Genomic DNA, 23793 nt, shown 5'->3' on the forward strand with positions numbered 1-23793 from the left:
AATGCAACCGTTTACAAAACACACACTTTTGAAACTTCCAAACACCTTCGGCGTCAATATTTTAATTTTGTAAGAACGTTGGATTAAACATTCACTCTAACTTTCGCAAATTCTTGCGGAAACCAGAATCTTTTTTTGTAAATTAAAAAAAAAAAATTGTGGGGAGGGGGTAGATAGACTGAGTGTTTGACTCTTTATCCCGTCATCTGAATGAAGAAAATCTGTGTGCATGGGTTGATATTGAGCTAAATGCTCTGGTCATGACTGGGTTACGGCAATAGCCTAGCCTCAGTTCAAACTTCATTGGCTACAGCATTGCCATCCGTTATTTTTTTTAATCCGTTATACCTTGGGATTTTTTTTTGGGGGGGGACGTAGATGGACTGAGTCCTTGACTATTTATCCCGTCATCTGATTGAGAAAATCTATTAAGGGGGTATTATTATTGAGCTATATAAGCTCTGATCATTGCAGGAGGGTAACAGCAATAGTCGAGCCTCAGTTCAAACTTCATTGGCTACAGCATTGCCATCCATTACTCCCCTGGGTACCCATTTTAGTCGCCTCGTTCGACATGCATGAGCTATAGTACGGTTATTCTTATCCCGGCCATCACACAGGAATCCATTACCCTCCTTATCCTTATAAGACCTGGATTAAAGGGGCGAAGCAAGAATGCTTTTCATCTTCTCCGTTATCTGTAGAGGATAGTGTAGGGATGAGGTGTTATTGAGCTATTAAAGCTCTGATCAATGCAGGAGGGTAACAGCAATAGCCAAGCCTCAGTTAGGACTTCATTGGGTTACATCGTTGCCATCCTTTACCCTCCGAGGGTATTAATTAACGCATCTCACGGTCGACTATAACAACCCTTCCCATTACAATCCTTATAAGGACTGACTTAAAGGGTCAAAGTAAGAATGCTTTTCATCTTCCCCGTTATCTGTAGAGGACGGTGTAGGATAAGGTGTTAGCTACAGCATTGCCATCCATTACCCTCCAAGGGTATTGGATTGAAATCAATCTAATACCCATACTCTCCTTATATCCTTATAAGGACTGGCTTAAAGGGGCGAAGCAAGAATGCTTTTCATCTTCCCCGTTATCTGTAGAGGACAGTGTATGGATAAGGTGTTATTGAGCTCTTAAAGCTCTGATCATGGCAGGAAGGTAACAGCAATAGCCGAGCCTCAGTTAGAACTTCATTAGCTACAGCATTGCCATCCATTACCCTCCAAGGATATTGGATTGAATGAATCAATCTAATTTTCAATTTCACCCATACTCTCCTTGGTCCGAAAATATCCTAAATACATAAGAGATTCTATAGAATTAATGGTGTCTTTATGATATTTAAAATAATTGCTTAAAATAACTCGCTGAAGTTATAACTTCAGCGAGTAGATAGCTTTTTTTTTCTTTTGGAAAAAAAAGTATAAGAAAGGAGGAGACATTTTTAAGAGCGCAGCCACTTCTTTTTTGTGAGAGAAACAACAAACAATAAAAAACCTAAGAACAAGAAAACATATATATATTATTTTATTTTAAAATTAATTTAAACATAAAAATGTAAATTAAAACAAATCTCATTAAACATGATTGATAATAACTATTCCGAAAATCTTGATTATATGCGAAATGCTCGTTTACAAAATAAACAAATGAATCATCCACTAATGAATGCTATTATAGTGGGTGGCCTGTTATAATAGCATTCATCGCTTGGGGATGTGTTATTATAGTGGGGTAATGAATGTTATTATTGGGAATCTCCTGCATGATCTTGCTAGAAATTTCTTAACACTAGGATGCTTATTTCTAAAGTTAAGTATCAGCAAGGAATTTCTATATGATAATAGGCAACGCCTGTGTAGCTCAGTGGATGTGTCGTTTGCACACCTCGGCGCTTGGCTGCACGAAGGAAGACTTAGTTTCGAGTCTAGTCGGCGACTAGAGGAAATTTTTCTAAGCCTTTTTTCGACCGGTTCCCGAGTTAGTCGATCTCTGGCACGGGCAAGCAGGTTTTCCCTCCCGGAAACTCGGGTTTTTCGTCCTGTAAACTCAAGAAAATCGACCGTAGAACCCACATTATTTCAGACATTAAATATATTGTGTTAGGGTTAGGCACCACGAGATGGCGGCACATTTGGGCCGTCTCTCTTCACTGCGTACCGCTTAATTAGTGATAGCCTTGGGTCATCTATCTCTGATTGGTACCAGTGGAGATTGAACTGCCCACTCAGTCTCCAAAAGTTAGATAAGGCTAAATGGCCGCGCCTATTCGCGTATACGGGAATAAAAAGGCGTTAGCTGATAACAGGCAACGCTTTTATATCTTTAAACAGATTATGTAACTTTTATGTACAGTAACTTAACTTTTATTCATCTTATTCAACTGATTTCTCTTTCAGTTAACATGGATTAACATTTCTGAATTGCGCAAATTCTCTTCCTTCCTTAAGCAATTCTGAAGGGATTTTTTTTAATTCCTGCTGTCTATTTTTCTAGTTCTAATCTTACAATAGCTCTTCCACTTCTTTCTAAGTATTGTGTAATCATTCTTCTCTGGCATCATTGGGACCATTTTCACTAAATTTGTGTTAGTCCAAGTTATTATCACACTCGAATAATTTACGTGAATATCATACCATCTTTTCAACATTTTCCCGATCTTCATCTTCCTTTAACAAAGTTTCAAAAAAAATAATAAAAAATAAATAAAATAAAAAATAAAAATTAGAAGCGGAAAACTGCACACGTTGAAAAGTAGTAACTAAGATTTTGTTAAATCTCTTCAAAAATCCTCATTTCCAGCCAATTAATATAATAATAATAAATAATAAAAAACATGTCAATTATCGAAAGAATAGAGCCTTATACATTGGTTATCATTACGCAGTTGCTAACCACTCAGAATAGAATTTTTATTCTATAACTATGATTTCTGAATTACTGTAAAAAGTTAACCTTAATGAATACTTAAATAAACATATTCGTCAAATATGCTTGCATCCGGTTGGACAGTGAAACGCTTCTGAATTTTTAGTTAATTTTAATATTTAGAAATGAATTATAAAATTATAATCTTAATCATATTAAAAATAACAGATGAACTTTTTTAAAAATTCTCAAATAATTTTTGAAATAATAAATTACACAAGCTTCGTTATAAAATGTCCTTATTAGAAATTGAATTAGTAGACAGACATGAAAATTGCCTAATTGAAAGATCTGCGTTTCAGATCTGTACTAAAGAGGTCAACTGTTCGACTTACTACGTTAAAGAAATATGCATAATATTTTAGTAATCCCGTAAGATACAATATGTTGCTGATATGTGCTATTTGTATCGATATAAAGAAATAGAAATATGTAAGACAATCTCTCTCTCTCTCTCGTGTTGTGTGTGTGTGTGTGTGAGAGAGAGAGAGAGAGAGAGAGAGAGAGAGATGTGGCCACACAAAATTTTCTAAGCATGTAAAGTGGTATGGAAATTTCCTAATAATGAAATAAACAGATAGGTAATAGACAGAACGTGTAAATGAACGATAGTTAAGGACAGCAGAAATAAATAGGGAATTGTAAACTAACAGAGGTAACAAAAAGCTGCACAGAGCAAAAAACATCATTACATTAACTTAAAACGCGATCAAATAAAAATTTTTATATTCGCAAAGAGCATTATCATGAGGAGAGTTACAGACTTAAATATCATTAGAAATATCATCGACGAAAATATCAGTAAAGAAATGCACCATTTCTGACTTTCATTGCAGTTTTATTATACATTTCCTACAGTGGGATTTTATGTTGTTGTATAAGATATCTGCTGAATCTGATGCCACGTGTTCCCAGTCGCTTTTTCTTATTTCGTTGTTGACTATTTCTTCGTCTATTATTGTTTTGTGTTGCTTTTCATATGCATTGCATAATAATAATAATAATAATAATAATAATAATAATAATAATTTCAAGACCAATTCTTGAATATGGAGAAGCTTTACGAACAGTGGAAGAAATGCTATCAAGATAAGAAAAAAGAATAGTGAAACTTCACAACACGAATATACTTTTGCGTTCATATTATTCGGAGATTATGTTAAGATATTTATTATTTATAATTACCTGAAGTGGTTCCTTCATTTCTTTTAGTGTACCTTTAAAAGAGAAAAATTCCTGCTGCTGAATTCCATCATCCTCTTCTTCAGAATAAGTTCTCGTGAGAATATGAGTCGTTTAGATTTAGAACATGAAAGAACAAAGATTAGTAATTAAAGGAGATCGCAATCTAGTTAGGGATACATTTTATTTTGATGATTGGGATTAATTAATACTTTCCCATCTATTGGAACGACTGGATTCGTGAATATGAGGTCGGACTAGCGAGTGGGTTGTTTAATACGGACTAATTGTAAAACTAACATTGATACTGATATGAAGATAAAAAAGAAAAGAATATCAGAAGAAACTGATGCCATGTTTATAATGAAGACATTCATCTGGCATCGAGATTAATAATAATACTGTGAGAGCATTGCATAATTACATTAATATCCTTACTATCTTCCTTTTTCTGAATGACACCTGTTGACAAACAGGTGTCATTCAAATTAATCCGTTCTTTGTCAAATCTCCAGTACTGTCTGTTTATAGTTCAAACTTCTGAGGTGCAACTGACTGTATTAATCCACCATCCTGGATTCCATCCTCTTTTTCCTGCTCTGCTGACATCAAAGATGTTTTGCTCACCTTATCTCTTCAGTTCTTTTTAAGTAACGACGATACCACCTTAGATGAGATCTGCTCGCATAACGCTCAACTTTAATTAATTCACTCATTTCCGATACATTCATTTTTAACACAATTTTTGCTATAGAGGAGACGCCATCGGATTTCTGTTATTATTCTCAGAAATCTAGCATATATAGTTTATTGGGTTCGAGGCTGCATGATGAGTGGTCGGTATATTTAGTCTTCACGTAAAATTAGTGATTTTTATCTGATTCATTGTGTTTTTCCTTAGAACATTGGTGTTTCATAGTACAGGGTGGTCATAAATTAACTTTCCCTATTTTGGAGGTATCTGTAGCTTAAACTAATACATGGAATGAGACCCAATTTTATATTGAGACTTTCGAAGGCATGGTGAGATGAATGTCGCGAAAAAAAAAAGATTTAGTACCAAGAGTAGTCGATAGGGGATATTTTGGCGCTGGTAGAGCAGAAAGCAGTCAAATATTTGCAGTAAACTCAGGTAAAAAGGATTATGCAAATTTTAATGTTTGGACTCAATAATTTTTATGCAGGATAGAGCATGGCCACACATTGAACGTTCAGTACAGCGCCTTTTACTCCCGATTTCAGTAATGAGAAAGTTATCAGTTAGTTCTTTCCGACGGCATGGCCGCCTCGATCCCCAATCACTCCATGTGACTTTTGGCTGTGGGGGTATTTGAAATCCGCTGTGTATGTTGGTGGCGTTTCCAACTTGCATGTCTTGAAAGAGAACATAAAACGGGCTGTTATGAACATCCAATCCGACTCCTTATGCTCAGCTGTAGAGCATGTCATAAAAATATGACATGCTCTACGAAAATCTAAAATATGACAAATGTAATTGAAAACCAAAAAAGAAAAGTAAAAGATATGGCAGTGCTGGTAGGAACTAATAATTTAAGTAGTAACAAATATAGTATGAGAGAAGATTTGAAAGGTCTGTTAAAAGAAGCGGGAAAGAAATGTGAGAGAGTAAAAATTGTAGGATTACTATCTAGATATGACAGTACTGAGTTACGAAGGATGGCGAGCAAAAGATTCACTCGCAAGCTGTGTCGAATGTGTTTGATGGCAGAAAAGATATAAGAAGGAGGGCCAGCACTTGAATTCATTTGGCCTAAGAAGCCTGGAGAAATTACTTCTTGTTATGAGACCTAATGCAGAGAATCGGGGAAACTAGACCATCAAGGGAGGAATGGGAAAAATGTGTGAAAGTTCAGCTATGGTATGAAAACGTGATAAAGATATGGATGTCTTCGAACATAGTTATGTATGTGGCGAAGCGTTGGAAAAATATGCTTTGGGTTCGGGAGAGAAAAGAGAAAAGTCTGGAACAAGACCAAATACATTGCATATCTAATTATAAGAATAGGCTAGGCCGTAATTTATTATGTGTATACACAAATGCCAGGAGCATTACAAACAAAGGGGTTGAGATCGTTGCTTTATTGAATACGATGTGGCCTAAGATTGTTGGCATCAGTGAAACCCAGCTATCAGAATCAGATATGGTAAGTGGGATCGAGTGTAACGGATATACTCGTTTTAGGAATGACAGAAGAGATAGGAGAGGAGGAGGGTGCTCCTAATGATATCAGATGACTTAAGTCCAGTTAGGGTAGAAATACAAGAAAACAATGATGGTAATAATGTCCCATGTAGCGATTATTTTCAGTCTATTTGGTGTGAAGTGGAAGTTAACAGAATGAAATATATGGTGGGGTGTTCCTACAGACCTGGCAGTTCAGTTGAGGGGACGAAGAAATGCATAGCCAATTAGCCTTAGGGGTACCAAACGAATGATAATCATGGATTACTTTAATTTTCCCAACATAGATCGGGTAGAAGAGAAAGAATAGGAATTTATTGAACTGTTAAGAGAACACTTTCTCAAGTAGAATGTGAAAGGAACTCGAGGTCAAAGAGTGTTGGATTTGCTCATAACGTCTTATGGTAAAATAGCCATATTCTTGTGGCTATTTTACCACCAATTGATGACAGTGACCATGCTGTACTTTCTTGGGAACTATCTAATTGTATTGATGCTCTGATTAAAACAGGTTATATGCTGGACTACAAAGCTGGGAATTACGATCAACTTAGAAAAATACTGTCTTTGGTCCCATGGTATCAGTTACTGAATGGAAAAAATGTTGTCTGCAATGCATGGGAATCTTAAAAAGTGCTTGAATGAGGCAGTATCTCAATGTATCCCTAGTGTTCGAAGAATAAATAGGCTTGAAGAGAAATGGATGTGCAACCTTATTAAGCAAGAGATCCACCGACAAGCAGAAGTTGATGTGGAATGAATATCGGGAAGACGTGGTATGGTGTGGAAAGAATATAGTGAGAAGTGTTATGAAATATATAAAGCCCAGGCCAGAAAATTAACGAGTACTGTTCGGAAAGCTAAATCGGACTATGAAAAGAAACTGGCCATGCAAGCTAAAGGCAATCCAAAAGAATTTTATCGTTATCCAGCAAGCAAAAGAAAGAATGAATGTGGAAGAATAACTTTTTTGAAGGCAGATGTACTCTAGTGTCGGAAGCTAAGGAGATTGTTCAGTTAATGAGTGCTCACTTTGCTAAGATATATCAACCAGGTGTTTTTAGCATGGTGCATAGTGTTCCTGCTACGTTGGATGAAGAACTAGAGTTTCATGAAAATGAGGTTGAAAAGCTTTTGCATAACCTGGATAAGAATTTTCCAATAGGAACAGATAGAATATCAGCCCGTCTGCTAAAGGAATGTTCAGCCGAATTGGCTAGGCCTTTCACACATTTGTATAACTTGAGTCTCAGCTCAGGAATGATACCACAGGAATGGAAGGAATGTAATATAGTTCCATTGCACAAGGGTGGTGCAAAAACTGATGTTTCTACCTACCGACCTATTAGTATCTCTGGTGTGATAGTAAGGATGTGGTAGTGAAAATTTCGCATGCAGAAATGGGTAGACAAACAAGTTATACTCTGCAAAGAGCAGCCTGACCTTACTAAAGGAAGGTCATGTTTTAGCAATTTTCTCATATTTTATAACAATATCATGGACGAGTTGGATAAAGGGAATGGATACAATGTGATAATGTTGGATTTTTCTAAGGCATTTGATAGGATATCACACGAGAGGTTGTTGCATAAACTGGAGAATATGGGACTGGAACATAATCTATCAACTTGGATCAGGGGATGGTTGACAGACAGATATCAAAAAGTGGTACACAATGGGTGTGAATCTGCCAGATTTAAGGTAACCAGTTGTGTATTTCAGGGTTCAATCCTTGGGTCATTATTGTTCAATCCATATATTAATGACACCAGGCAGGATCTAATATCAGATGTGAATTGTTTGCCGATGATGCGAAGATAGGCAAACAATCAGGAATGCTACTGATATCCAACACTTACAAAATGATTTCAATAGGCTGGAAATTTGGGCAAACGAAAATGGCTGTCAGTTTTATGTTAGTAAGTGTAAAGTTATGTACTTCGGCGTGATTAGAGATCCAGCGGCATATTATATTAGCGAGGTTATGCTACAAGAAACTGAAGAGGCAAGAGATCTTGGTGTATTGGTGGATAAGAATTTAAAGTTCAAAGGTCACATAGCAAAAGTTGCAAATGATGTAGACACTACTGAAAGACAAAAATCTCATTTTGCAAGGCCTCCCAGGTTTTATGGTCTACTAAAAAACATAAGACAGATAATCCTCTTCGCCCTATAGTGGATTGTATTGATTCTCCTACCTATCGCTTAGCCAAATATCTATCTAAGTTATTGAAGTCACACATTGGCAACTCATTTTTTGAAAAATTCTTCTGATTTCTTAAATAAATTAAAAAACGTCTCTTTACAACCTACAAATCTTATGATTGCCTTTGATATAGAATCTTTATATGCCTCTCAAAGAGACTTTGGAATTACTAGCTGACTTCTTCCCACAAGAACCAAGTGGAAGGAACAGCCATCGGAAGTTCACTTTCTTCTGCTCTTGCCAACTTTTATTTAGAACATCTAGAAGAAGTCCTATTCTCATCTATATTCCCTTAACCATCCCTTTGGGTTAGATATATAGACGACATCTTTGCTATATGGCCTCTTACCCTTCCTTTTTAAGCAGTATCAATTCCTTACATCCTTGTATAAAGTTTACCATGGAAATTGAAAAAGACAACAAGTTATCCTTTTTAGACGTCCTTTTCATCCGTACACCTTCTGGTATTCTTTCAACAACAGTTTACAGAAAACTAACTTTCACAGGTCGTTATATTCTCAAAGAATCTGCTCATCACCCTTGTCAAAAAAACAGGAGTCACAAAATGTTTAATCCGACGAGCCAAAACTAACTGTTCAACTTCTCATTTATTACAGAAGGAGCTTTTGACTAACAAACATCACATGAAACTAAATGGCTTCTCCGAAAAGAGTACACAAAATCTTTTCGATTCTTACAAACCAACACAGAACAACCAAGATTCAATACGTCGAGTTCCAATTCCTTACATTTCCGGGATTTCAGAACCAATTTCGAGAATTCTAAAGAAATATGATCTAACAGTCACTTATACACCTATTAAGAAATTATCCACCCAGTTTCCTTCATCTAAAGATAAACGCTCAACCTTGTCTCTACCTGGTGTGTATCACGTTCCTTGTAATTGGAATCTTTCTTACTTTTGACAAACTGGACGTTTCATCGAAAAAATAATTCAAGAGCATCAGTCATCAATTCGACACAACAAACCTGAGAAATCTGGATTAGCTCAGCATGGATTAGAAACAAACCACAACATCCTTTGATCCAAGACTCTCCTCCTACACAGATGTCGCTACAAATTTGAACTTTTGAATAAGGCCTCCACACTTTCTTTATTTAAAGAAACTGTGGAGGCCTTACTTCAACGTCCTAATTTGAATCGTAATGACTGTATATCTATATCAAAAATCTACAGCACTCTATCTTTAATTATGTTTTTTTTTTTTTAAAAAAATGTTTACTCTTCTAATACTACGCGATATGACATCACGCCGCGCGTTCTATGTATGAATGTTCGTATTCCACTTTGTTTTTTTAAAACTATTCCTATGTAGCCACTGAAGATGGTCTATTTGGCAAATTAAACATTATTCTTGCGCTAATGGTTATATATTTCTAATCTTCTCTGACACTCTCTTGATTTTCCTTTCATCAATTAATTAATACAAAATGTAATTAATATCACAACACAAAAGAATATCTCACGTTTTTTTTTTCGCATGCGAAACGAGTGTTTATGTAATTGCAACACGAAGTTTGTTTACGAAGAAAACGTCTTACACCGATAACAGAAAACCGGACTGTCTCGGATTTGAAGTCCTGCCTGAATTAATAAACAAATTTAATTGTTTCAAAATAAAAATGCTGTTTTGCGATGGCCGGGAATCGAACCCGGGTCAACTGCTTGGAAGGCAGCTATGCTAACCTCTATACCACCATCGCACGTATTTCATTTTCTAACGTGTTCTTATGAACTATTCCGGTCATTCACCTATTTCAAGAATGATGACGTTGCTAGTTCGTTGACGAAGTAAGTCAAGTGTTACATCGTCCGTAGCATACCGGTTTTGTTTTACGGATGGAGTTTAGTGTTACTTCCTTTATCCGTACATCATTCCGAATAATAGAGTGAGAAAGAGAGAGAGAGAGAGAGAGAGAGAGAAAGATTTAAATGTTTATAGAATCGATTAGAATTATGCCAATCACAAATGTTATCAGTAACTTTAAAAACTAATTCTAACTAAAACGTGGCTTAAAAACGAATTTTCTTTTAATAACTGTTATGAGCTTTATTATAATCAGCAAAAGAAAGGCGCTCATTTCCGATACAAGCCAGGCACGTGATTTAATTGCAGCTTAGTCGACGTTGACACACACAGCACCCACCCCCCCCCCCCCCCACCCCCCCCCCCCCCCACCCCCCCCCCCCCCCACCCCCCCCCCCCCCCACCCCCCCCCCCCCCCACCCCCCCCCCCCCCCACCCCCCCCCCCCCCCACCCCCCCCCCCCCCCACCCCCCCCCCCCCCCACCCCCCCCCCCCCCCACCCCCCCCCCCCCCCACCCCCCCCCCCCCCCACCCCCCCCCCCCCCCACCCCCCCCCCCCCCCACCCCCCCCCCCCCCCACCCCCCCCCCCCCCCACCCCCCCCCCCCCCCACCCCCCCCCCCCCCCACCCCCCCCCCCCCCCACCCCCCCCCCCCCCCACCCCCCCCCCCCCCCACCCCCCCCCCCCCCCACCCCCCCCCCCCCCCACCCCCCCCCCCCCCCACCCCCCCCCCCCCCCACCCCCCCCCCCCCCCACCCCCCCCCCCCCCCACCCCCCCCCCCCCCCACCCCCCCCCCCCCCCACCCCCCCCCCCCCCCACCCCCCCCCCCCCCCAACGCAGTAGTATTACAATATTTGGGACTGTATTTTAGAATTAACTGCAAAAGTTCAAAAAGGTTCAAAGTATCTCCCGGGGCGGACCTCCCCCCCCCTCCCAGCTACGCCTCTGCATCTTGAGGATTTCTTTTAGTGTTTCGCTGTGGATTGTCTGAGTTCTACCAGGAAGGATATTATACTTAATTCTTTATTAGATATTTCTTTTCTACCATCAGATATTTCGGCAGAGTAGCTTTTATCCAGTGCTTTATTGGCACAGTTTTGGGTCTGTTCCGGTTTGTTGGTTTTGTTTTTTTTTTCTCTGCAGGAGCTGCAGCGTCATTGAGACATAACTTTCAGAGATTTCGCTTTTCGTGCATTGTCGGATACACCGGAACAGTCGTAGTGCAAGCTACCGTTGCAGCCAAGACATTACGCGTTATCGCCATGACTAGGCAGGTTCTTCTTGGTACAACTGCTGAGAGCAATCATTACATATTGATAGGAATAATTACAGTTTAACACTGATAGTCGTTGGCATATTACAAGGTGTTGTAACCACTCAAGACGCTGAGCAACAGCGTCTTGAATGAGTGCTGAGTCACTGCACGGAAGGAAGGAAACGTCGCATCGAAGGTCACGCAAGCAGTCAATTCAAAGGTCATTTCTAAAGGGTGTATTATTATTATTATTATTATTATTATTATTATTATTATTATTATTATTATTTATACAAACACCTTATAGAGTTAAGATTCATCGAGGTAAGCAATAGTAAGATGCATTCTAACAGAGATATAATGTTTATCATACCTCATCTTAAATTGGATCAATGTTTGAACCAATTCAACCAATACTCACCATCTCGTTTGGCAATAAATTCTACTTACCGACCGCTCTCCATGCAAAAAAGTGATGCCGCACTCTCTTACGCACCACACCTTTATGCAACTTCTAAGAATGACCACTTGTCTCTACCCCCTTCCATCCTTCAACCCTTTGAAAAATATCCTGGGTATCTATTTGATAATCCCCATATAAAATTTATGTGTCTCAATCTCTCTCCTCTTCCGCCTATTGACCAGCATCTGTAATTTGCATTCTCTTCACCTGTCTTCATAGTCAGTATTCCACAGTCCCGATATTGCTTTTGTGATTCGCCTCTGAGCTTCTGCCAGAGTTTGCTTCTCACCTATGAACCCATCTGACCAAATCGATGCGCAGTAGTCCAGATGTGGTCTAATCAAAGGGTTGTACAGCGGAATGACCACATCCTCATTTCTACTTGTCAGTGTTCTTCTGTATACTGGCATTTCTTTGTACTGCTTTTAATATTTTTCCAATAAGTCCCTTGAACTTCAATTCTTTATCCACCAATATGCTATGATCCCACACTTCCTCCACGGTTGTATGGACTTAAGACAAAGGAGCATTGCACCAAAATAGATCGAAAGACGTTCGAAAATCATAAATGATCAGTGTTTTTTTTTGTAAATTTTGAATGCTGCTTAATTTAAATTGATGTCGAAGTTATTGCTATAATCAAAATTAACAAAAATGCTCTTTATACATGATATAAATAAAAATTAATACTGAGCAGAAAAATTCCACGGCTATTCACACTGGAGCGAAGAGACACCATCAATCATAATAATATTTATTATTGTTTATTCGTATGTAGTCCCTCCCCCTTTCTCCCCGTCTCTTTGAGAGCGAGGGTTGAGCCCTCCTAATGAGAGATTAAGTATGTGTATTTTATGAATGTTAATCCGTGTGTGTTCACGGGGCCCGTTTGCCTGTTATGAAGGACGAAAAACCCCAGTTTCCGGTTGGGGAAAAATCCTCTATCCCCCTAAGAGACTGATAACTTACCTTTAGTCGGAAGAGACCAGATAAAGTTTCCTCATTTCATGGACGGAATCAAACCGACCAACGGGCTTCGTCTATACCGACTGAGCTACGAGGACTCAATAATAATAATAATAATAATTTTTTTATTTTTTTATTATTTAAAAAAAATTTTTTTTTTTTATTGTTCTTTCAAATATTTACATATGTACAATGATCATCTATTCAGTATATTATTTTACAAGGTTCAGCACTTTGTGCTACATATAATGAGATTTAAATAGTAATGATGATAACAGTTTTTTTTATATAACAATCATAATAATAATTTACAATTATATTGTTCAGAGTTACATAAGTTGTATAATATTACATGTTGTGGTTTACTATTTTTTCTTTTTTTTAAGTTTGAAAAGGTGTGATTATACAACAGTATTTACACATTTGCAATCTGAATATTATGTGTCCTTATTTTCACAAACATACTGTGTAAACTCATGATTTACTTTTAAAATAATTTAATTTTTTTTTTTTTTTTACATTGCATACATTTGTTACAGTTATTATATGCATTACATTCATTTGTTTACATATGATATTTACATTACGTACATTGGTTTACATATAATACATACATTGGTTTTCTTGTGATACCTACATTACATGCATTTGGTTACATATGATATATCTTGGATGAGAACTAATTTTTTTTTCCTTTCATCCTCGAAGCTTAAATGTAACTTATCTGAGGATGTCACCAGTTGGTTATTATGTATTGTTTTTTTTTTTTTTTTTGCTGTGTTAGGATGCTACGGAATCTATGATTGAGAAATTCGCGCGCGCGCACTCACACGCACACACACGCGCGCACACGCGCACCCCCCCCCCCCCACAATAAATTGGAATGTACTGATGCGTCGCTGAACTGGAAGCCTGAGTGAATATATTGTGTTTCATTAGTTTGTATGGTATTTTGGGTGCGTGTTTCTTTTTCGTAGTATGTCCTTAGAGCTCTTTTCAGGCTATTGTAGTTTGTAAGGTTTCTGTATTCAAAAGGTAATTTATTTATCATGTCTGGGATGTAGAAGTTTCGCGTGGACTTTCCGTAGTGATTCTTGTATTTATATGTAATATAATTAGTAGTCTGAGGTCTTGTTATACAGTATGTATTTCTAACTGTCCTCTAGTTGGCATCGAAATAATGTTTTAGCAAGGCTGCATAGTGACATAAATGTTTTGCTGTCAGTATTTTGTGTTCTGCCATTGCAATGTTTATAAGGTCGTGATTTTCTCTTTGTTCCCAAAAGATAAGTTTTGTCATTTTGTACTGTAGCGACATTAATCTATTTAATTTGTAGGGTGCACAGAAAACATACGTTGTTATATCGTATCTTAGTATATTTTGGCATAGTGATTTGTATATTAGTGTTATTAGGCGTATGGGAACTATGTCTTTTAATCTGTAGAGTTTGCCACTTATTGTTCGGAGTTTGTTGTGTAGATGTTTTATATGGCTATTCCAGTTCATATCTGCATCGAGGTAAATTCCAAGGTATCGTTTTAACCTCAGTGATTGTAGTGGTTTTGCTGTTCTGTGTGTTTTTTGTGTTGGAAAGTGGATGGTGGATGGTTATATATTTGTTATCAACTGGTCGAGTCAGTGGATTTCTGAATATCATTAATTTTGTCTTTTCTGAGTTTAGGTGTATGGAGTTTTTCGTGAGCCAGTCTATGATCAGATTTATGTCATGTTGCATATTTGTTTGGGCTATGCTTGCGTTATTATGGATGGATATTATTGATGTATCGTCTGCGTATTGGAATATCTTACCTTTGAGTGGTAACTGATTAATATCGTGAGTGTAAATGTTGAATAGAGTTGGGGAGAGTACAGCTCCCTGTGGCACTCCACAGGTTACTGGTAGCTCTCTGCTTCGGTTTGATCCGATACGTGTGATATGCTTTCTATTTTGGAGGTAGTTTGTAAACCACCTGTGAAGAGGCCCGTCTATTCCAACATGCCTCAGCTTTTCTAACAAGGTTTGATGTGTGAGTGTATCGAATGCTTTGGTTAGATCTATAAAGACTACCATGGCTATTTTGTTTTTGTCTAAGGCGGTATTAATTACGTCTGTAAAGTCTTCCAAGAGAGATGTTGTTCCCTTATTTTTCTGAAAACCATATTGTATTTTGGGAGTAATATTAAATATCTCAGTGTATGCTGTGAGTTTCTTCAGTATGATCCGCTCCATAATTTGATTGATAATTGGTAATGTTGCTATGGGTCTGTGATTGCTGATTAAATTTCTTTTTCCTTGTTTGTATATGGGTGTGATTATGGCGGTCTTTAGCATACTTGGTATCTGTCCTATTTTAAATATTTTATTTATTAATTTTAGTAGGATAGGACTTATACTAGTTGCATGTTGTTTGATATCCTTAGGTCTTATACCATCAATTCCTGGGCCTTTGTTTGGTTTGATTTGATGTATTGCTGAGAGAAGTTCTGCTTCTTTTATGGTTGGGAACCATAATGTCTGTTTAATAATAATAAAAATAACAATTTTAATATATATTTTCAAAAAGAGTTTATTATTATCATGCAAGCTATTTACAGTAATAAGGATAACACATTTGCAGTCTATTCGAAGAGTTCAGTGGTCAGTGCTAAATGAAATATAGCAATATTAATAACAACTATGATAACAGTGATTATGAGGATTAGTTCATTAAGGAGGGCTAATTCCACCTTCTTCGAAGATAGGGATAGCTTTCCTTAAGTGATTGGGATTAGCATACACTGTTTAGGTTGATTGATACTTTTTATGGATGGAATGTAGACGTTGGATACTGGTAATTTGTGAAGTGTATATAAGTGTTAATGTTATGTTAACTGGGTTGGTATAGTTTGCACAGTTCGTGTTTTAATGTTCTGTAATTGTCTGTGCTGAAATGTTGTGGTAGATCGTTGATGAGCGGGAGTATTAGATTTGATCTCGCAGAAGAACCGAATTAGTCTATGAAGGGTCTAGGGATGTAAAGAGTTGTTGTGAGTCGTGTTAAGGGATATAATAAACATCATCATACATATCAAGGATTTAGGCCTAGTATGGCCTGTTCCGGCCTTAGAAGTCATCGTTGAATCGTTTAAGAGGACGTCCTGGTTTTCTTTTTCCTAATGGCTTGTACTTTAAGGCTTGTTTTGGTAATCTTTCACTTTTCATTCTTTGAACGTGTTCCATCCATTTATGTTTATATTTTTTAATTTTTTCTATTACTGGTTTTTGGTTTAATTCTTTTATAATTTCTTCGTTTCTTTTGTGATCAAATAGAGTATATAATTTGTAGTTTTTCTCATAAACTTCATTTCTGCTGTTGTTAATCTTTGTTTGTCGTTTTGTTTTATTGTCCAGATTTCGCTTCCATACATTAAGACCGGTAGGGCTAATATATTGTATACTTTTAGCCTGGTTTGTTTTTGAACTAGGTTTGGTTTAAATATAGAGTTAATTACACCTGTTATTTTTAAATATTTTGCAATTTTTACGTTTATATCTTTTCATTTTCATATGTGATCATACATCCTAGGTAGTGAAATGAATTAGCCTGTTCTAAAATCTTTGTATCTATTACTATCTTTGTTCTTGCTAGATCTTGTCCTTTAAACCACGCTACTGGCCAAGACGTCTATAGAAGTCAAGGTTATTATGGATGCGAAGTGCATATTAAAATTGCAATACCATTTGATATTACATTGAAATACGACGTATATGATGGATACGAAGCGCATGAGGATGCGTATTTGATCCATAATGGCCGGTAAGGTGGATAAAGGCCATAATGTTTGATTTTTATGTTGATATTATCATACTAGAATCTTTGGCTATCTCATTTAGATCTAAAATAGGTTTCTGTAAGTTATCTTCAGAATTTGTAATTATTATTTGGTCGTCGGCAAAAAAGAGAGTGTTTAAGTTCACATTAGGAGAAAGTTTAATACCTTGATGGAAATTTTTATTCCATTTTATCATTATTTCATTTAGGTAAATATTAAAAAATAGTTGATGAGAGGGGACATCCCTGTCGGATCCTTTGCTTTATCTCTCTCGTATCTGATTGCTCGTAATTTAATCTTATTTGTATTTGATTATTTTCATATATACTTATGAGAGCTTTTAGGATATTATTTGGTATTTGTCTTTCTTTCAATATGTGAAATAATATGTTTCTTTTAACTTTGTTAACTTTTTCAAAGTCAATAAATGCAATATGTGTTTCCAAATTGTATTCTCTTCTTTTCTCTATTATTAATTTTAGGCAAAAGGCCGGATCTATACATGATCGTCCTTTTCTAAATCTATTCTCTACTTCAAAAAAAAAAAGTTTTCGGAATATTTCATTAGTTTGCTATTTAAGATTCTGCTATATATTTTGTAGCAGGAATTTAGTATACTGATACCTCTATAGTTTTCAGGGTCATCTCTATTACCTTTTTTAAATATAGGAATCACAATTGCTTTTTTTTATTCTATTAGAGGGGGGTTACCAGTTGTATAAATTTTATTTAAAAATAACGGGAGTCTTTCTTTGAATCTTGATCCTGCATATTTATACAGTTCTGAACCTAGCTTATCTTCTCCAGGTGATTTTCCGTTTCTTGTTTCTTTCAGGCTGATTTCTAATTCTTCTTCAGTTATTTCCTTTTCATTTCCGTTAATTGTTTGCCAGTTGTCTATTTTGAAATATTTATCTGTTCAAAATTCTGTGTAGAAATTTAGAAATTCTTCTAATTTCAATTCAGTGTTTAATTTTATGTTTTCTTTGGTATCTACATTTAAGTGTTTCAAAATCTTCTATACATTGGGTCTTATTTTATATACATGTTCTAAATTAGAAACGAATTTGTTCCATGATTCTCTATGTCTTCTTCTCACTTTTCTTTTAGCTATGGCTCTTATTCTTTTGTATTCAATTTCATCTTCTAATCTCTTAGAACATAGGTGGCCAACAGCAGGCCCGCGAGCCACAATGTGATTTTGTGCGGCCTGCGGCAGGATAAAAACTTTATTAAATTATATGTATTATGAATTTAGCTATTAGTTTCGACTGCAGATTTTATGATTGATATACTGGTCATATTCATTATTTCTGATGACGGAAACAATTTATATTCTCAACACGGAATCAAAATTGCTTTAAAAAGATTACTCAATTCATAAAATCTACTGATTTTCTGTGCGAGTTGTAGTAGTGAGGGTGGTAGATTTCTATGCGCTCCAGAGTAACGCATCATCGAAAATCACTTGCTCTGCTCTGTTACAGTGATCAGTTTCAGAGACTCAGTTTCACCGTTAACAGTGTTATTGTTGCAGTTTGCGTCCACTGGTCAGTTACTTCAGCCTTTGTGTACTATGATTAAGAAACGTAAGATCTGTGAAGAAAACAGGTCATATCAGGAGAAATGGGAAAATGAATTTCTGTTTATAAACAATAACGACAACAAACCAGAGCGCTTTGCGTGTTTGAAAGTTGTCTGTTCACAAGGAATATAACCTCAAACGCCACTACATACAGCATCATGCCGCTAAATACCAAGAATACTTTGGACAAGTACGTACTAAAATTGTACGTAATTTGAAGAGAAAGGTTAGTGCTCAGAAATCTTATTTTGCTAAACCAACTTCAATACAAAAAAGCTGACTCTTGGCATCGCTTGTTGTAAGCGCAGAGATAGCAAATGCAAAAAAATCATCATTTGAATGATTTTTTTGCATTTGAAATTTGAAAAACACTGTTCTGTGAATATGGCACTTGCATTGGGGGAAGATAAAATTGCCAGTGAGTTTGAAAGCGTCCCACTATCAAAACAAACTGTAACAGAAAGGGTCGAGGAAATAGGTTCTCACATATGAAATAAATTAAAAAGTGTGATTACAGATTCAGCTTACTTCTCATTGGCTCTGGATGAATCAACTGACATAACAGATGCAGGAACACGAGAAGACAAACAAAGAACTAATCACAAAACTATGTAATCCTCATTTTAACAGCTTACTCGCCTTTCTAACAGACATCGCACACCACACGAATGAACTCAACGTGAAGTTACAGGGACGTAACGAATAATCTCAGATTTTGTTGTACACCTAGATGGGTTCATAAGTCGGCTGTAGGTTTCTAAATTCACCCTAGTCACCGGAAACTTGATACATTTCCCTTCCTTCAGGGAATTGATGGAGGAGAGCCATCACATTGACTTCAAGTTTTCTGTGCCAATGTTAGACCAACTTTTGGAGCAATTCAGTAAGCTATTTTCTGACATCAGTGACATGCGTCCACAACTGACATTATTTAACAACCCAATGAAATGCGACATTTTAGAGCAGCATGACACTATTCAATTGGAGTTGTGTGACCTTCAAAGTGACCCCTTTTTCCAGTCAAGGGTGGAGATAGCCATTGACTTTTGGAAACTGGTAGCAAGGGAAAAATATCCTTCATTGAGTGATTTCAGCTTGAGAATTGCATCTATGTTTGGAAGCACATCCATATGCGAATTCACTTTCTCAGCTCTGAGGGCGGTTAAATCGTCACAAAGAAGCCGACTGACTGATGACCATCTTCAGGATTTGTAACGAATATCGTCATCATCGTTGAAATCGATTTTGATGAACTTGTTGCATGGATGCCCACAGTGTTCTCATTAAGTTGTGTTACATGTAAAAAAACACAGAAATATGTAATTAAATTTACTTTAACAACTTATACTTAAATCAGTCAAGTATTTTATGTTGTTGTTCTCCCAGTAGTAAAATGATTTAACAAATATAGTAATTCAATACATATAAGTTTGCCTTGAAAAAATGCAGTTTCTTTTTATTTAAGTTCTGTCTATGTGCGGCCCGTGACGCTACCACTCATCGCATATTGGCCCTCGTACAGAAAGAAGTTGGCCACGCCTGTTTTGGAAGATGAAATACATATAATAATAATAATAATAATAATAATAATAATAATAATAATAATAATAATTTTTATAATAATAATAATTTATTTTATTTTATTTTTAAACATTTTATTATGTCTCAGTATAAGTTACATACAATAATAATATTTGCAGTATTTACAATAAGGATTATACAGAATTTTTTATTTATTTATTTATTATTATGTCTCAGATGAATTGCATACATAGTTGCTGTAGTAATTATATGTATATAATATTTATAACGCAGTACAACTGTGTATAACAGATTCTTGCAAGTTAGTAATTTTCTTCCTCGAAGCTTAGCAGGGCTTCTCTGAGGAAGATAATAGATGACAGAGGGTGGTGGTTTCATGGTTGTGTTCCTATTATAGTGGTCACAAGCCAGGTGTTGATTTTACTGTTTGTTGGTACGTGCTTGAAAGACTTCGACTGCTATTACAGTTTAACTTTTTTTTTCTTTTTTTTTTGTGCAAATAGGATTGGATTTAGACATGGTGTGTTTGTTTCTTTGTGTTCTTGTAGTGATAGTTTTTGAGAGGGGGGGTTGTCATAGGTTTGTGTGTGTACGTGGGGGGAGGAGAGAGAGAGAAACAGGAATTGCTCTAATTTTCATTCTCGCTATAATATTTACAGTATATAGTGCCTGTTTCAGCTCTCTGTATGTTCCTAGGTTTCTGTTGTTGAACGGCAGTTTGTTTATCATGTCAGGTACGTAGAAGTTTCGGGTGGCTTTGCCGTATTGATTGTTGTACTTATATGTTATGTAGTTTGTTGACTGTGGTCTTGTTATTTGATATGTTGTTCTGGTTACTCTATATGTTGGGCTGTAGTAGTGTTTTAACATGACTGTGTAGTGGCATAAGTGTTTCACCTTAAATATTTTGTGTTTTGTCCGTGCTTTCTGCATAAGAGTGGGTTGTTCCCAGAATATCAGTTTTATCATTTTATCTTGCAACCATTGTAGCCTGTTAAGCCTGTATTCTGCGCAGAATGCGTATGATGTGATTGCATATCTTAAAATGTTTTCACATAATGCTTTATAGATTAGTATTTTTATGTGGGTTGGGGCAATGTCTTTTAATCTGTATAGTTTGCTTGCTATTATCCTAAGCTTGGTATCTAGGTAGTTTGTATGGCTATTCCAACTTTGATCAGCATCGAAGTGAAGTCCAAGGTAGCGTGTTGTTTTCACCTGTGTGATGGTTGTGATTTTAGGTTCTGCACTTTGTGTATAGGAGGATGAATGTCGGATAGTGAGATATTTAGTTTCTATGGGCAGGGTTTGGGGGTTTTTGAATATCATTAGCTTTGTTTTTCCAGGGTTTATATATATGCCGTTTTCGGTTAACCAGTTAGTGATTTGATTGATGTCGTGTTGCATATTTTTGTAAGCGATATTTGCATTGTTGTGAATGGATACTATAGCAATAATAATAATAATAATAATAATAATAATAATAATTTGCTTATTTGTTACGCTTCTCTGAGGATGACACCAGTTAGTTATCATTTATTGGTTTCTTTGCTGTATTGGTAAGTAGACTGATGTTTAATAGGTTTGCTTTGAACTACAGCGTTGATTGAGAAATTCTTGCACGTACTCTCTCACACACACACACGCGCGCGCGCGCGACAACTTGGAATGTCTCGATGCGTCGCTGAACTGGAAGCCTCAACGAATGTATTGTGTTTCATTAAGTTTGTATGGTATTTTGGGTGCGTGTTTCTTGTTCATAATATGTCCTTATAGCTCTTTTCAGGCTATTGTAGTTTGTAAGGTTTCTGTATTCAAAAGGTAATTTGTTTATCATGTCTGGAATGTAGATGCTTCATGTGTGCTTTCCGTTGTATTTATATGTGATATAATTAGTTGTCTGAGATCTTGTTATACGGTATGTATTTCTGAATGTCCTGTAGTTGGCATCGAAATAATGTTCTAGCAAAGCTGCATAGTGAAATAAGTGTTTTGTTGTCAGTATTTTGTGTTCTGAAATTGCAGTGTACATAAAGTCGTTATTGTCTCTTTGTTACCAAAAGATCAGTTTTATCATTTTGCACTGTAACGACATTAATCTATTTTGCTGATTAAATTTCTTTTTCCACGTTGGTATATGGGTGGTGTGATTATGGCAATCTTTAGTATTCTTGGTATCTGTCCTGTTTTAAATATTTTATTTATTAATTGTAGTAGGACAGGGCCTAATCTAGTTGCATGTTGCTTGATATCCTTAGCTTGATACCATCAATTCTTGGGCCTTTGTTTGGTTTGATTTGATGTATTGCAGAGAGAAGTTCTGCTTCTTTTATGGTTGGGAACCATAATGTCTGTTTTGATTGCGATTCAAGTGGAGGATCACGCTTTGTGATTGGAGAATATTTCTGTACAGTTCTTGGATGGAGTCTGCAAAGTATCGTTAAGGTCATTTGCAAGTTGTTGGATAGATTTTGCGTCTTTCATGAAGCTGTGTTTTATGTTTTCAGAGGCGGTGGTGTTGGGAGCACAATCTCGCATCTCGTTGATCAGATGACAGGTTTGTTTCATGTTGTTTTGTGCAGAGGTTAATTTGTCTCTGTAAAAGTTTCCTTTTGCATTTCTTATTTGTGTTGAAAGGCGATTCTTTTTTTTTTTATCTTATATTCGGTTTTTAAGGCTGCGTTATTTGGATATCGCTTAAATTCTTTCCATAGAGAGTCCTTTCTGTGTATTTCTAGGATTAAGTTTGTGTTATCCAAGGATTTTGGCTGGATAATAATATCCATTAGAAGTTGTATAAAAGTGTTGTTACTAGGGATGTAAGTGTAGATGTTTTTACGTGAAGGGTGCTCCCCTTCCTGTAATAGATTACAAGAACGGAATATCAGTGGAGAATAGGGAATTAGTTTAAAGATGGGTAAGATAAGTATCGTGTGAATAAGAGACTTTCTGCGCATCCCTCAATGAGTGTTTATTTCCACGGTGACTCATGGTCAATAATATATACATATATTTCTGACAAAGTTTATTATCTTCTTCACATATACAGAATATTTACAAATATACAATTAATGTATTACTTTTACATTTTTTTCACTGTAAATATTCAGTACATGATGTGTGTGTGTGTGTATATATATTGTGTCTGGTATTTACTCGGATTGTAGACATTTTAAATCAGAATTTTACTGACTAGGAACACCGAAATAAGATAAAAACTTTAATTGGAGCACGACTAGTTTCGTAGGAATACCGTCTTCTTCAGATGTACATATTATCAAAAAAAAAAAAAACTGGAAGAATAGCAAGATAAAAAATGAACTTTTCATATCAACAAGTTAGGAACAACAACAGTCAACTTTGAACTGAGGTTCGTGTTGCTGGTCTAGAGTAAGGCGTTAATGATCGGATAATCAGATAAGCTATAACTTAAATTACTGTTCATGTGTGAGGGGTCCAAAACTATTTCTTTCGATTCTAAGATGCGTGTTTCTAGTTCATCAGGGCATTTATGGATATTTGTAGTAAGCTTCCAGTCTATCTGGTCTTGACGCTCTTCTAAATTAGAGTTGGCAGAGAAAAGGACATGACTGGAGAGGGGGCTTGAACGGATTCTGTTGTAAGAGATATCAGGTTGATGCTCTTCGAGACGTAGTGAGTCCGACTTATCGGTTTGCCCATAATACGACTTTCCGCAACTGCAGATGATTTTATATATTCCTGGGATTTCAATCTGCAGTTCACTTTAATTCGCAAGTTTAGTTTCTTGTTATCAGTAGGGAATGATGAATGGATTCATTTCACTTT

At 36.4% G+C, this 23793-nt stretch overlaps 1 non-coding gene across 1 annotated transcript; it reads right to left on the reverse strand.

Moving 5' to 3' along the window:
• Positions 1–10184: 10184 nt before the first annotated feature.
• On the reverse strand, positions 10185–10256 carry TRNAG-UCC (transfer RNA glycine (anticodon UCC)). Its single transcript has one exon. It is a non-coding gene; the product is annotated as a tRNA-Gly (tRNA).
• Positions 10257–23793: the final 13537 nt, after the last annotated feature.

The sequence above is a fragment of the Typopeltis vanoorti genome, chromosome 7 (genome assembly GCF_054136105.1).
Source record: "Typopeltis vanoorti isolate ZY-2024b chromosome 7, IOZ_Tvanoo_1.0, whole genome shotgun sequence".
NCBI lineage: Eukaryota > Metazoa > Arthropoda > Arachnida > Uropygi > Thelyphonidae > Typopeltis > Typopeltis vanoorti.